A 14,352-nucleotide genomic window follows, 5' to 3' on the forward strand; every position below is an offset into this window, starting at 1 on the left:
GAATATGACCACAATGCCAAAAGCAATCTACAAATTCAGTGCAATTCCCATGAAAATACAACCATCATTCTTCACAGAACTAGGAAAAACATTCTTAACATTCATATGGAACCAAAAAAGGAGCCCACATAGCCAAAGCAAGACTAAGCAAAAAGAATAAACCTGGAGGCATCATATTACCCAACTTCAAACTATACTACAAGGCTATAGTCCCCAAAACAGCATGATACTGATATAAAAATAGGCACATAGACCAATGGAACAGAATACGTAACCCAGAAATAAAGCCAAATACTTATAGCTGACTGAACTTTGACAAAGCAAACAAAAGCATAAAGTGGGGAAAGGACACCCTATTCAACACATGGTGCTGGGATAATTGGCAAGCTACATGTAGAAGAATGAAACTGGATCCTCATATCTTGCCTTATACAAAAGTCAACTCAAGATGGATCAAAGACTTAAATCTAGGACCTAAAACCATAAAAATTCTAGAAGATAACATTGGAAAAACCCTTGTAGACATTGGCTTAGGCAAAGAGTTCATGACCAAGAACCCAAAAGCAAATGCAACAAAAATGAAGACAAATGGATTGGACTTAATTAAGCTGAAAAGCTTCTACACAGCAAAAGAAATAATTATCAGAGTAAATAGACAACATACAGAGTGGGAGAAAATTTTGCAAACTATGCAGCCAACGAAGGACTAATATCCAGAATCTACAAGGAACTCAAACAAATCAGAAGAAGAAAACAAATACTCCCTCACAAAGTGGGCTAAGGATGTGAATAGACAATTCTCAAAAGAAGATATACAAATGGCCAACATATAAAAAAAAATCAACATCACTAATTATTAGGAAAATGCAAATCAAAACCACAATGGGATACCACCTTACTCCTGCAAGAAGGGCCACAATCAAGAAATCAAAAAATAATAGATGTTGGCATTAATGTGGTGAAAGGGATCACTTTTACACTGCTGGCAGGAATGTAAACTAGTACAACCAATGGAAAACAGTAGAGTTTCCTTAAATAACTGAAAGTAGATCTACCATTTGATCCAACAATCCCACTAGTGGGTATTTAGCCAGTGGAAAATAAGTCATTATATGAAAAAGACACTTGCACACACATGTTTATAGCAGCACAATTCCCCAAGTGCCCACCAATCAACGAGTGGACAAAATGTTATATATATATATATATGTGTGTGTATATATATGTATATATATATAATGTGATATATCTATATATAATGTGATATATATGTGTATATATAATGTGATATATATGTATATATATAATGTGATATATATGTATATATATATAATGTGATATATATGTGTGTGTATATATATATAATGTGATATATATATGTGAATACTACTACTACTACTACTACTAATACTAATACTCAGCCATAAAAAGGAATGAAATAATGGCATTCACAGCAACCTGGATGGAGTTGGAGACCATTATTCTAAGTGAAGTAACTCGGGAATAAAAACCAAACATTGTATATTCTCACTCATAAGTGAGATTATACAAGCTATGAGGATGCAAAGTCATAAGAATGATACAATAAACATTGGGAACTCAGGGGGAAGGGTGAGGGTGGGGTGAGGGATAAAAGACTAGACATCGGGTACAGTATACACTGCTTGGGTGATGGGTGCACCAAAATCCCAGAAATCACGATTAAAGAACTTGTCAATGTAACCAAACACCACCTGTTCCTCAAAAACTATTGAAATAAAAAATAAATACATAAAAGAAGTTGAGGTTAAATTAATCTAAGTAGGGAGTGCATTTGGGCCAAGCTTCAGGATTGCAACGTTGGAGCACAGATTTAAGTTGCCCTGAATCTACACTCTGATAAGTGGCATTTATAAGTGGATTTTTAAAGGCAAAAGGGGGAGACAGGGAGAGGGCTGATACAAAGCTGTTTGTCAGGAATTCTCATTGGTTTACAGAAATAACATTGATAAGTGCTTATTAGTCCATTTTCATGCTGCTGATAAAGACATACCTGAGACTGGGCAATTTACAAAAGAAAGAGGTTTATTGGACCTATAGTTCCACATGGCTGAGGAGGCCTCACAATCATGGTGGAAGGCAAGGAGGAGCAAGTCACATCTTACATGGATGATAGCAGGAAAAAAGAGAGAGCTTGTGCAGAGAAACTCCCTTTTTTAAAACCATCAGATCTTGTGAGACCCATTCAGGATCATGAGAACAGCACAGGAAAGACACACCCCCAAGATTCAATCATCTCCCACCGGGTCTCTCCCATAACATGAGTGAATTATGGGAGCTACAGGATGAGATTTGGGTGAGGACACAGAGCAAACCATATCGGAGTGATTGACTATACATTGTTAAGCTACAGGGTGTGGATTACAGCGTCCAGTGTGGCATTATTAGGTTAATCCATAGCTATTAATACCTGTGGCAATAGTAAGAGGTTTCAAGAGATGAACACACAGCTGAAAGTGGGGAGTAGGGAGTGGTTGCTGTCTTATTTTAATGTCTCTCTGGGCCTGATAATTTTAAAAGCCTTGCATTCTTCGGATACAAGTTCTTTTCTTTTTTTCAAGAACAACAGAGAAAGGCTGCCTGGCTACCTTTACCTGCAGCGCCTCTGATAGTGGCTGCTTGGCAGCTGGTTAGGTAAACCCAATTTCTACTGGATAAACTTCATGGACATTCACCCATGTTAGTACTGGGGAATGCTCTGAAATAGCAAACTTGTCCATACAGCTCCCTTGCTGCTCAGAGGGTCTGGAGAGGAACAGCAGAGGCCCAGCCCCAAATACTTCTTGCACCGGCTTCTATTATGAGAGGTGATGGCACCTTTAGGCACTTATATTTCAGGTAGAAGGAGCAGGAATAAAGAAGAGAGGGCCACAATCTGAAATATCAGTTCTGGATCTCCCTGGGGGCAAGACACTGGCCCTTAGCTGAGCTATTCTGTCATCACTGTGAGCCCTCATGCTCGACCTCACCGGAGCACCCCTCGATCATGTGCTGAATGCCTAGCACGCGCCTGGCACTGTGGGGTACAGAAATCTAGAGCACAGAGCTGAGTTTTCAGGGCTTAGCTGTCCTCACATCTGTGACACAAACAAGGATCAAGGAAAGTTTTGTTTTTGTTATTTTTATAAGTTGGGGCCTTACTCTGTAGCCCAAGCTAGAGTGCAGTGGTGCAAACACAGCTTATGCACCCTCGAACTCCTGGGCTCAAGTCACCCTCCCACCTTGGCCTCCAGAGTAGCTGGAAGCCCAGCTCAAGGAAAGCATTAACATGTTCTACTTTTCACCATAACTCCTGTGTATCGGGAAATGGAAAATGAGCTTTTGAAGTGGCCTATTCGCTTCCTCCATGAGTAATTCCTGAACACTTTCCTCTTGGCCGCTGCTCCCAAGACCCCCTCAAAGTCTCTCTCCTGGACTTCCAGCTTCTGGAATGAGCCCCAAGAGTGGCACTTAGCTCCAGCTCCTAGTAGCTCACTCCTTCCTTGCTCACCTGTGCCCCCCACCTGTCTCCTTAGGGGCAGTGGCTTTGTCTTACTCATTTGCATATCACCAACGTCCAGCATAGAAGCCAGCATGGGGCCCAGTAAGTGTTTGTGGAGAAAGAAAGGGAAGAGGTGAAGAAGGGAGGAGACAGAGGGAGAAAAGGAGGGCAAGAGAGGGGATGTTTTGCTCAGTGAATCCCCATGTAATGGGATTTACCACAATGCACCATTTCTTTCCTGTGTGTGAATGCCAGTGGACAGCTGGCCCTATCTGGGAAAAAATGATCTGGGAAGGGCCACCAGACCTTTCCCAGTATTGTAAACACCAGTGTTGATGGGGTAGGGGCCAAGGGAAAACTCCCCCTTCACCCTCTGAAGAGTCATGAAAAATCAACACACGGAAGGCAGATGAATTGGAGAAAAGGCATACCATTTACTGACGTGCTCACAGGGGAGAACCACGGATCCATTATCTCCACCTTGCCCCGCCACCCACATATCCAGCCATGGGGTGCAGAAGCTTACACACCATCTTGAGGTTAGAGAAAGAATGGTAGCTTGAAAGTAAGGCAGGAACAGAAAACCAAATACCGCGTGGTCTTGAGAGGTGAATCCAGCTGGACCTCCTGAGTTGAGTGGGGACTTGGAGAACTTTTCTGTCTTACAAGAGGTTTGTAAAATGCACCAATCAGTGTTTTGTAAAAATAAAATGCACCAATCGGCGCTCTGTAGCTAGCTAGAAGTTTGTAAAATGGATTAATCAGTGCTCTGTAAAATGGACCAATCAGCACTCTGTAAAACGAAGCAATCAGCAGGACATGGGCAGGGACAAATAAGGGAATAAAAGCTGGCCACTCCCTAGCCAGCAGCGGCAACCCACTGGGTTCCCTTCCATGCTGTGGAAGCTTTGTTCTTTTGCTGTTCACAACAAATCTTGCTGCTACTCACTCTTTGGGTCTGTGCCATCTTTAAGAGCTATAACACTCACCACGAAGGTCCGCGGCTCCATTCTTGAAGTCAGCGAGACCACGAACCCACTGGAAGGAACAAATTCCAGACACAGTCTCACTTAGAAGTGGGAGCGAAATGAGAACTTATGAACACGAAGGGAATAGCAGACACTGCGGTCTGCTTGAGGGTGGAAGGTGGGAGTGGGAAGAGGAGCGATTTATACCTGGCTGATGAAATAATATGTATAACAAACCTGCTTACACGAGTTTACCGATGTAACAAACCTTCATATGTGCCCCTGAACCTGAAATAAGTTTTTTTAAAAATCCTTAAAACAAAACAAAACAAACAAAAAGAATGGGGGCTTGGATTGTGGCAAAACAGTCTATGAGAGAGGCTGGCAAAGGTGGTCTTGTTACCTAGGAGAAACCTACCAGGGAGCAGCAGCCCTCAGGGAGAATAGATGGTGACTGTTTCCATCAGAACTTTTTCTTTTCTTTTTTTTTTTTTTTTTTTTTTTTTTTTTTGAGACGGAGTCTCGCACTGTCACCCAGGCTTGAGTGCAATGGTGCGATCTCAGCTCACTGCAGCCTCTGCCTCCCTGGTTCATGCGATTCTCCTGCCTCAGCCTCCTGAGTAGCTGGGATTATGGGTGCACACCTGGCTAATTTTTTGTATTTTTAGTAGAGACGGGGTTTCACTATGTTGGCCAGACTGGTCTCAAACTCCTGACCTCGTGATCTGCCCACCTCGGCCTCCCAAAGTGCTGGGATTCCAGGTGTGAGCCACTGCACCTGGCCTCTATCAGATCTTTAAAGGTGTCAGGCTTTCAGTTCTCCCTTCCTAGATCTGGACAAGGGAAAGAAAAGCAAGCAAGCCTGACCGCCTCAGTGCAGACCCTCTAAGATGCAAGCCTTCCCCAGGTAAGACAGTTCCACAGGGTGCTTCTGTGGGCTGGCTTTCTGAGCAGCCATCTCAAAGTATGCGAAAGAAATAGATTTTGGGCCCGGCACGGTGGCTCATGCCTGTAATCCCAGCACTTTAGGAGGCCGAGGCGTGTGGATCACCTGAAGTCTGGAGTTCAAGACCAGCCTGGCCAACATGGTGAAACCTTGTATCTACTAAAAATACAAAAACTAGCCGGGCTTGGTGGCGCATGCCTGTAGTCCCAGCTACTCAGGAGGCTGAGGCAGGAGAATCGCTTGAACCCAGGAGGTAAATGTTGCAGTGAGCCGAGATTGCCCCACTGCACTCCAGCCTGGATGACAAGAGTGAGACTCCATCTCAAAAAAAAAAAAAAAAGATTTTGGGGGTAAACTATTTTGCTTTCCTTCAGTGGCTGGTCCACCTGTACACAATGCCTGAACCCAGGTCCTGCAGCCCCCAGCTCGGCTCTCCAAAGCTCACCAGTATCAAAGGATTTCAGCTTCTGCTCCTCTCCGCAGGGCTCTCTGGTGGGCCCCAGACAGACATGAAGGAAAAGTCTGGCCTTGACCTTGAGGACCAAGAGCGACCACGTCAGACGCCAGCAGTCTCGTGCCCAGTTGCCAAGGGATCACCTGAGGAAGGCCCTTAAAATACAGGTGGTAATGCAGGGGTCTTGGGATGGCCCCGGACCGTTCATTTCTAATAATTTCCCAGGTGAAGCCAATGCTGCTGTTCCAGGAACCACCCTTTGAGAAGCACGGGTCTATACCGCACGCACAGAAGAGGAAACGAAACGAGGCAAAGGAAACCAGTCCCTTTACTGGCGCCCAGGCAGGACAAAGCGGGCAAGGGCGGGGGCGGGGGCGCGGGCGCGGGCGGGGGCGCGGGCAGGCGGACGGACTTGCAGGAAATGCAGCCGGGAGGATGGGCAGGTTGTGGGATGCTCCGCCGTTCCGCGACCACCCGCCTCCCCGGCCCAGCAGAACCGGGTCCAGGCTGGGGGAGGTGCTAGCGGTGTATGTGAGTAACACCGCCCCCTCGTCGTGGCACCGCCCCCTTCTTCCCTGCCCCCCCCTTCCCCGCCCCCTTCCCCGCCCCCTGGATTCTGAAGTCTGAAGTCATGCAATTTGACTTTTCCTTTCTGGAAACCAGGGAGCAGAAATGAAACCGAAACTGAATTGTCCGGGAAATTCGCGGTGGGGGCGGAGAGCGCAGGGAGAAGTAAGCCCAGTGCAGGACCCTGAGGCCCGCGTTTGCAGGACCAGGGCCGGCCTTCCGATTCCCCATTCATTCCAGAAGCACCGAACCACGCTGTGCCGGGATCCCAAGTGCAGCGGCACCCAGCGTGGGCCTGGGGTTGCCGGTTGACCCGGTCCTCAGCCTGGTAGCAGAGGCCAGGCCAGTGCCACAAGGTCAGGCTCCACTGGGCCCTGCCCGCCCAGGAGCCTGTGGTGTCAGGCACCTGAAGGGGTGGGTTGCCCCTCCACACCTGTGGGTGTTTCTCGTTAGGTGGAAGGAGAGACTTGGAAAAGAAAAAGACACAGAGACAAAGTATAGAGAAAGAAATAAGGGGACCCGGGGAACCAGCGTTCAGCATATGGAGGATCCCGCCAGCCTCTGAGTTCCCTTAGTATTTATTGATCATTCGTGGGTGTTTCTCCGAGAGGGGGATGTGTCAGGGTCACAAGACAATAGTGGGGAGAGGGTCAGCAGACAAACACGTGAACAAAGGTCTTTGCATCATAGACAGGGTAAAGAATCAAGTGCTGTGCTTTTAGATGTGCATCCACATAAACGTCTCAATGCTTTACAAAGCAGTATTGCTGCCTGCATGTCCCACCTCCAGCCCTAAGGCAGTTTTTCCCTATCTCAGTAGATAGAACGTACAATCGGGTTTTATACCGAGACATTCCATTGCCCAGGGACGGGCAGGAGACAGATGCCTTCCTCTTGTCTCAACTGCAAGAGGCATGCCTTCCTCTTATACTAATCCTCCTCAGCACAGACCCTTTACGGGTGTCGGGCTGGGGGACGGTCAGGTCTTTCCCTTCCCATGAAGCCATATTTCAGACTATCCCATGGGGAGAAACCTTGGACAATACCTGGCTTTCCTAGGCAGAGGTCCCTGCGGCCTTCCGCAGTGTTTGTGTCCCTGGGTACTTGAGATTAGGGAGTGGTGATGACTCTTAAGGAGCATGCTGCCTTCAAGCATCTGTTTAACAAAGCACATCTTGCACCGCCCTTAATCCATTTAACCCTGAGTGGACACAGCACATGTTTCAGAGAGCATGGGGTTGGGGGTAAGGTTATAGATTAACAGCACCCCAAGGCAGAAGAATTTTTCTTAGTACAGAACAAAATGGAGTCTCCTATGTCTACTTCTTTCTACACAGACACAGTAACAATCTGATCTCTCTTGCTTTTCCCCACAGGCACCTAAGTCCACCTGGGCCTGGAGGGGGACAGGTGTGCAAAAGAAAATATCTCGGGACCCCCAAACTCCTTATGCCAAGGGAAACATTGAGCCTGGGAACTGAGCCATCAACGCTGCCATTCTTTTTCCCAAACAGAACCCTGTTGTCAGAGGCACACCCAGAGCAACTCCACACCGGGTGCATGCCACAGCAACTCCATCTTAAATAGGAGCTGGTAAAACGAGGCTGATACCTACTGGGCTGCATTCCCAGAGGGGTAAGGCATTCTAAGTCACAGGGTGAGATAGGAGGTCAGCACAAGGTCATAAAGGTCATCAAGACCTTGCTCATAAAACAGGTTGCAAGAAAGAAGCTGGTTAAAACTCACCACAACCAAGATGGCCATGAGAGTGACCTGTGGTTGTCCTCATTTTTACATTCCCACCAGCGCATGACAGTTTACAAATGCCATAGCAATGTCAGGAAGTTACCCTATATGTATGGTCTAAAACGGGGAGGCATGAATAATCCACCCCGTGTTTAGCATATCATCAAGAATAACCACAAAAATGGGCAACCAGCAGCCCTCAGGGTTGCTCTGTGGAGTAGCCATTGTCTTACTCCTTTACTTCAGGCAGGGGAGATGAATTTCCCTTTGAGCCTGTGGACAGAGGGCAGCCTGGCAGAGGGACAGGCATCAACAAAGCCTCTGAGTGTGACCTGGGTCCTGAGTTCAGGGACGGCAATGGGGGAACTGAGACTGGATCAGAAGTTGCCTGGAAGAAGAGAGGGCCATTCTCAGAGTATAAGAGTGAAACTTATCTGGTAGGAAAAAAAAAAAAAGAGAGTAACTGCTGTTCGTTTAATAGAGCACACATCCTCTGCAATTCAGGTGGGAGGTTGTGAGCTTCTTAAGTACAGAAGCTGCCTCTTGATTTCAGCATAGCGAGGAGGTGCTGAAGAGCGCAGGTTTGGAGAATGATCACCTGGATTGGAACCATAGCTCTACCAATATGGAACCCAGCTCCTTAGGCCTCGGTCTTCTCATGGAGAACATGGTGTGATAATCCTACTCCTCTGGGAGGGTGGTTGTTAAGGTGAGTGATTGCACACGAGTCCCTCTAGCTGATGTTACCGAGCGGTCCTTGTTTTTAGAGCTCCCAAGAGGGTGGCGGGCCACTTCCAAGATGGCGGCAAGCCTCTTGTTCTCTGACCTGGGGTTCTTGGCCTCACAGATTCCAAGGAATGGAATCTTGGGGCATGTGGTGAATGTTCTCATTAGGACGAACCCAGGCACTTAGACATGCGGGAACAATGGCGAGCCTTTAGCCCGACTGGGAGCGGCAATGGGTGCCTCGCTGGATCAGGAGCACAGCAGACGCCCTGCCGGATCCAGAGGGCTGGAAATCAGTGGCGGGCCTGTGATGGCGGCAAACAGCAGCAGACAGCAAATGGCAGTGGTGGATGGCAAGCGAAAGCTCAGCTCCAGCCATAACAAACACGGACCAGAAGAGTGTGCAGTTGCAAGATTTAACAGAGTGAAAACAGACGTCCCATACAAAGGGAGGGAACCCAAAGGGGGTTGCCATTGCTGGCTCGAATGCCTGGGTTTCTATCTCCATCACTGTCCCTCCCCCTGTGCTCTCAGGCAATAGATGATTGGCTATTTCTTTACTTCCTGTTTTTGCCTAATTAGTATTTTAGTGAGCTCTCTTTACTACCTGATTGGTTGGGTGTGAGCTAAGTTGCAAGCCCTGTGTTTAAAGGTGGATGTGGTCACCTTCCCAGCTAGGCTTAGCGATTCTTAGTCGGCCTAGGAAATCCAGCTAGTCCTGTCTCTCACTGACACCTAACACATCCTACATGCTCAGTAGACATGAGCTATTATTGTATGACTGACTGCTGAATTACACCCCAAAACAACCACCTATACTCCCTAAGGCCCTGCCATATCCTATGCATATTAGAGGCAATGAAGCACCAAAATCTAAGGCCAGGGAGGGACTGCGGTGGACAAGGGAAGTGCCTAGGGTGTTAAAACTTAAGGAGGCATTGCACCCACTGGGAGTGAGCTGTGTGTGCTGTGTTTCCTGGGCAGGGCGCCTCACTGCCCTTCCGAGTCCTGCCCTGGCTGAGGCTGTGCCTCTATCTGGTTATCAGTTGCCTGCAGCTGTTTCTGATTTTGTTCGTGAACAAGGGCCCTTAGGGAAGCCTCCCGCTGTTGGAAACAGCAGCAGCATCACCCAGAGTGAAGTCTCTGTTCACATGAGTGCCAGCTCTGCTCACACCTACCCTGCGTTCCCAAGGCACTGTTCCTGCTTCAGAAAGCATCAGCCCAGCCTGCTCACAGCCCCCCAGGATGTGCTGTTGCCTGGGTTCTTGACTAGGAAGTAAAAGGCCAAGAGGGGTTGAGTGTGTGTGTGTGTGTGTGTGTGTGTTGAAGTGAGGTCATTGCTAATTCCTGGGAGAACTTGTGTTCCCCTTGGATGAACCCCTTGGATGAAGAACCCCTTGGATGGGGTTGCCCAGCCCTAGGAGTGGATCCTGCAAAGCAAAATAGATTTCAGCACAGGGAGCGGGCTGGGGGGCTCCTCCCTCTCTTGTAGGTGCAGCAGTATTGAATTTGATTCCATCCAGGTTTCCCCTGAGCCCAGGACCTAAAGCTGGGGCAGGTTCTGGGCCTTGAGGTTGGTTGGGGGTGACCCTTCCTAATCATGGAAGTCTTTAGCAGGGGCTTGTAAGGGACTGTGAGCTGAGCTAAGGAGAATGGAGGTGGGGTGCCAACCGCTCCCAAAGGGAAATGCCATCTCCTACTCACAGCCAGTTAGCCGAGAATGGGAGCTCCCAAAGGGAGGACCACCCATGGGTCTGCTTGACTCAGCCCTCCCCAACCCCTTTCACCTTTGCAGTAAAACTCTAGCCAAGGAAGACAAAGAGACCTTTGGAGACCAAAACAGAACTTTTAATTCGGGCCAACAGCAGGCTCATGCCCAAAATGGCTGCCAACCCCAACAAAGAAAGCAGCTAGCTTATATGTCGTTTGAGATGGGAAAAACAAGGTAGGATACAGGTTTCAGACAAAGACAGTAAATTACTTAACCCGTGACAATTCTGAGGAAACTGGCAATTCAGTTATATTGACTAGTCATCCTCCAAGCTGGACTAGGGTTGGAGGCTGGGGTCCGGAGGCAGGTGATAAGCTTTTGAGATAAGCTTGCATCTGCAACTTGTTACAATGCTGGGAGGGGCTGCTTAAAATTTTAGCCTATGTGTTACTTCTAAATAGCTTATACTAAATGTTAACTATTTTCATGTGCGTCCATGTGAAGAGCCCACCAAACAGGCTTTGTGTGAGCAACATGGCTGTGTATTTCACCTGGGTGCAGGCAGGCTGAGTCCAAAAAGAGTCAGCGAAGGGAGATAGGGGTGGGGCCGTTTTATAGGATTTGGGAAGGTAATGGAAAATTACAGTCAAAGGGTGTTGTTCTCTGGTGGGCAGGGGTGAATCTCACAAAGTACATTCTCAAGGGTGGGGAGAATTACAAATAACCTTCTTAAGGGTGGGGGAGATTACAAAGTACATTGATCAGTTAGGGTGGGGCAGGAACAAATCACAATGGTGGAATGTCATCAGTTAAGGCTGTTTTTACTTCTTTTGTGGATCTTCAGTTACTTTAGGCCATCTGGATGTATACCTGCAAGTCACAGGGGATGCGATGGCCTGGCCTGACAACTATTACCTATGTTATGTTTATTATTTTAAGCTTTATTATTACTATTTTATTTATTTTATTTTATTTTCCTTCCACACACCCGTTTCCACCCTGGAGAGACCAGATGAGCCAGACTCCAGGGAGGCCTAGAAGTGGGCAAGGGGAAACGGGAAAGGAGGAAGATGGTATGGGTGTGCCTGGTTAGGGGTGGGAGTGCTGGACGGAGTTCGGGACGAGAGGGGCTCTGCAGCCATTGGCACACAATGCCTGGGAGTCCCTGCTGGTGCTGGGATCATCCCAGTGAGCCCTGGGAGGGAACTGAAGACCCCCAATTACCAATGCATCTGTTTTCAAAACCGACGGGGGGAAGGGCATGCCTAGGTTCAAGGATACGTGCAGGCTTGGATGACTCCGGGCCATTAGGGAGCCTCCGGAGCACCTTGATCCTCAGACGGGCCTGATGAAACGAGCTTCTGATTCAGCAGGCCTGGGTTCGGGCCCGAGAACCTGCGTCTCCCGCGAGTTCCCGCGAGGCAAGTGCTGCAGGTGCGGGGCCGGGAGCTAGGTTTCGTTTCTGCGCCCGGAGCCGCCCTCAGCACAGGGTCTGTGAGTTTCATTTCTTCGCGGCGCGGGGCGGGGCTGGGCGCGGGGTGAAAGAGGCGAAGCGAGAGCGGAGGCCGCACTCCCGCACTGCGCAGGGACCGGTGAGTGTCGCTTCTGGGGGCAGCGCCCAGTAACCGCGTTAGGAGCGCGGAGAAGGGCATTGGGAGAGCGGCGTTCGTGGCGGAGACTAGCGCTCCGGAGCACGGGCACGGCGGGGGCACCTTCTCGGCTGCTAGTAACTAACAATAATAATAATCATAATTATAGCAAGGGCGCTGATGGGCGGGCTCGGAGCACGCCTGATTCTGGTTCCCACCAGGCTGCCCGGGCTCCTGATGACTCATCAGAAACATCCCCCTAACCCGCGGCCTTCCTGCAGGAGAGGTTGGGAAGGGGTGGGGGACGGGGCTCCGGGGAGGTCTCCGAGGGACTCTAGTAAGCGGGGAAGGGCGCCGGGAAAGTTTCAGATCCACGGCTGCGCGGGCCACGAGCCCACCCGAACGCCGACCACTGCTTTCCGTCGACTTCTATTTCCTGGGAACGCGCGAAAGCAAACCCAAGTCAGACTGCGGAGGTCGCTGGGGAGGGAAGGTTCAAGGAGTTCTCGCCGATCCTGCTGAATAAAGGGGGTTCCGAGCTGGGCCGAGATGGGGCATGCGCGGGAAGACCCCTGCCCGCTGTTCCCCCCCCCACCGCCCCAGTGGATGCCATGCCTGGGGCCTCCCCGGCGCGTGGGGCTGACGCACCCTCGGGGTCCATCGTAGTTGGCCGGGATCGTGGAGTGGGTGCGGTGGACGAAGGGAGGCAGGACAGTCCCGGGGGTGGCAGAAGGAGCCCGGGCACAGCTGAGACCTGCGCTCCCATCCCACCAACACTCACAGCGGGTGACTGCCGAGCTGGGCAATTGGGATGGCCCAAGTTATTTGGTTAAATTTTAAATCACGTTTGTTACTGGGAAGTAGAGTCCAGTGATGCTAACCACGCCTCTACCTCCACCACCGGTGTCAGTCCCAAAGGGCTCCTAAAATGGCTGTGTCATCTTTCAGCCTTGGACCGCAGTTGCCGGCCAGGAATCCCAGTGTCACGGTGGACACGCCTCCCTCGCGCCCTTGCCGCCCACCTGCTCACCCAGCTCAGGGGCTTTGGTAGGTAGCAGTGCATTTGGTCTAAAGGGCAAGATGTTCTCTCTTTTATTCATAACAAATTTAAATGCCAGCAGGGTTTGGGGGGGAAAACGCTTTCAGAAGAAAAGGTGAATGTCAGTCCTGCAAGAGTTAGTTTTAAAACTAGGCTGAATTGGCACATGTATACCTATGTAACAAACCTGCACGTTCTGCACATATACCCCAGAACTTAAAAGTATATAAAAAAAGAAAAAACTAGACTGGATTATGTTGGGAAAGCGTAGCCTCTTCCATCTTAGGCATTTCCTAGAACGTAGGCAGTAGGTGGTCCTTATTAGGGGTTTTGGGAGAGGAAGGGGGCTGAATCCTACCTCCCATCCCTGCTCCTCTATGGGGTCTGAGCTGAGGAAGCTTCACCACAAGGAGAGAACCCCCCTGACAACCCTGGATGCCACCTTTACCCTCACTGCAGGAATTCTGTGGCCACACTGCTAGGAGATCAGTTCTGGGTCGGAGGCTACAGGAAAACTCCCACTCCCTGAAAGCTGGAGTGAAGAACGCCGCCATCCAGCCACCATTCCAAGGTAAGGCAGAAATGAAGTGGGCCGTTGGGTTCTTTCTTTTCTTTCTTTCTTTTTTTTGAGACAAGATCTCACTCTGTCGCCCAGGCTGGAGTGCAGTGGCGCCATCTCAGCTCACTGCAACCCCCGCCTCCCAGGTTCAAGCGATTCTGGTGCCTCAGTCTCCTGAGTAGCTGGGATTACAGGCACACATCACCACACCTGGCTAATTTGTATGTGTTTAGTAGAGACAGCATTTCACCATATTGGCCAGGCTGGTTTCAAACTCCTGGCCTCAAGTGATCCACCCGCCTTGATTTCTCAAAGTACTGGGATTACAGGCACGAGCCACTGCACCCAGTCAGGTTCATTTTAGTTGTTATGTTAACCAGGTTTCCTCCACCTGTGCACTAACTTTCACTTTCCCAAAAGGTTTCAGGATGACCCAGCAGGCAATGAGTGATTCTCAAATTCAGGATTTATTGTGAGAGCTTCACACACACAATTGAGCAGACATTCACAGTACAATGATTAAAGGG

At 49.2% G+C, this 14,352-nt stretch overlaps 1 protein-coding gene and 1 long non-coding RNA gene across 14 annotated transcripts in view; one reads left to right on the forward strand and one right to left on the reverse strand.

Annotated features, from left to right (window-relative positions):
• Positions 1-3,934: 3,934 nt before the first annotated feature.
• Positions 3,935-6,224, reverse strand: LOC134729727 (uncharacterized). The gene is made up of 3 exons (XR_010111096.1): positions 5,880-6,224; positions 4,510-4,558; positions 3,935-4,181 (listed from the first exon to the last, which is right to left on the reverse strand). It is a non-coding gene; the product is annotated as an uncharacterized LOC134729727 (long non-coding RNA).
• Positions 6,225-6,346: 122 nt separating this feature from the next.
• MX1 (MX dynamin like GTPase 1) overlaps positions 6,347-14,352 on the forward strand; it is a 38,746-nt gene continuing 30,740 nt past the window's right edge. For 2 of the 13 annotated variants that reach the window (XM_055105126.2, XM_008977598.6), the window contains exons 1-3: positions 12,225-12,364; positions 13,176-13,274; positions 13,726-13,837. The gene's annotated coding sequence lies outside the window, so the exon portion shown is untranslated. Of the gene's footprint in view, positions 6,420-6,674; positions 6,812-7,831; positions 8,091-8,754; positions 8,911-12,000; positions 12,365-12,599; positions 12,690-13,175; positions 13,275-13,725; positions 13,838-14,352 lie in introns of those variants that run through there. The other 11 variants (XM_055105128.2, XM_055105129.2, XM_034947818.3 and 8 more) reach the window with 11 other exon arrangements.

This window comes from Pan paniscus, chromosome 22 (genome assembly GCF_029289425.2).
Source record: "Pan paniscus chromosome 22, NHGRI_mPanPan1-v2.0_pri, whole genome shotgun sequence".
Taxonomy (NCBI): domain Eukaryota; kingdom Metazoa; phylum Chordata; class Mammalia; order Primates; family Hominidae; genus Pan; species Pan paniscus.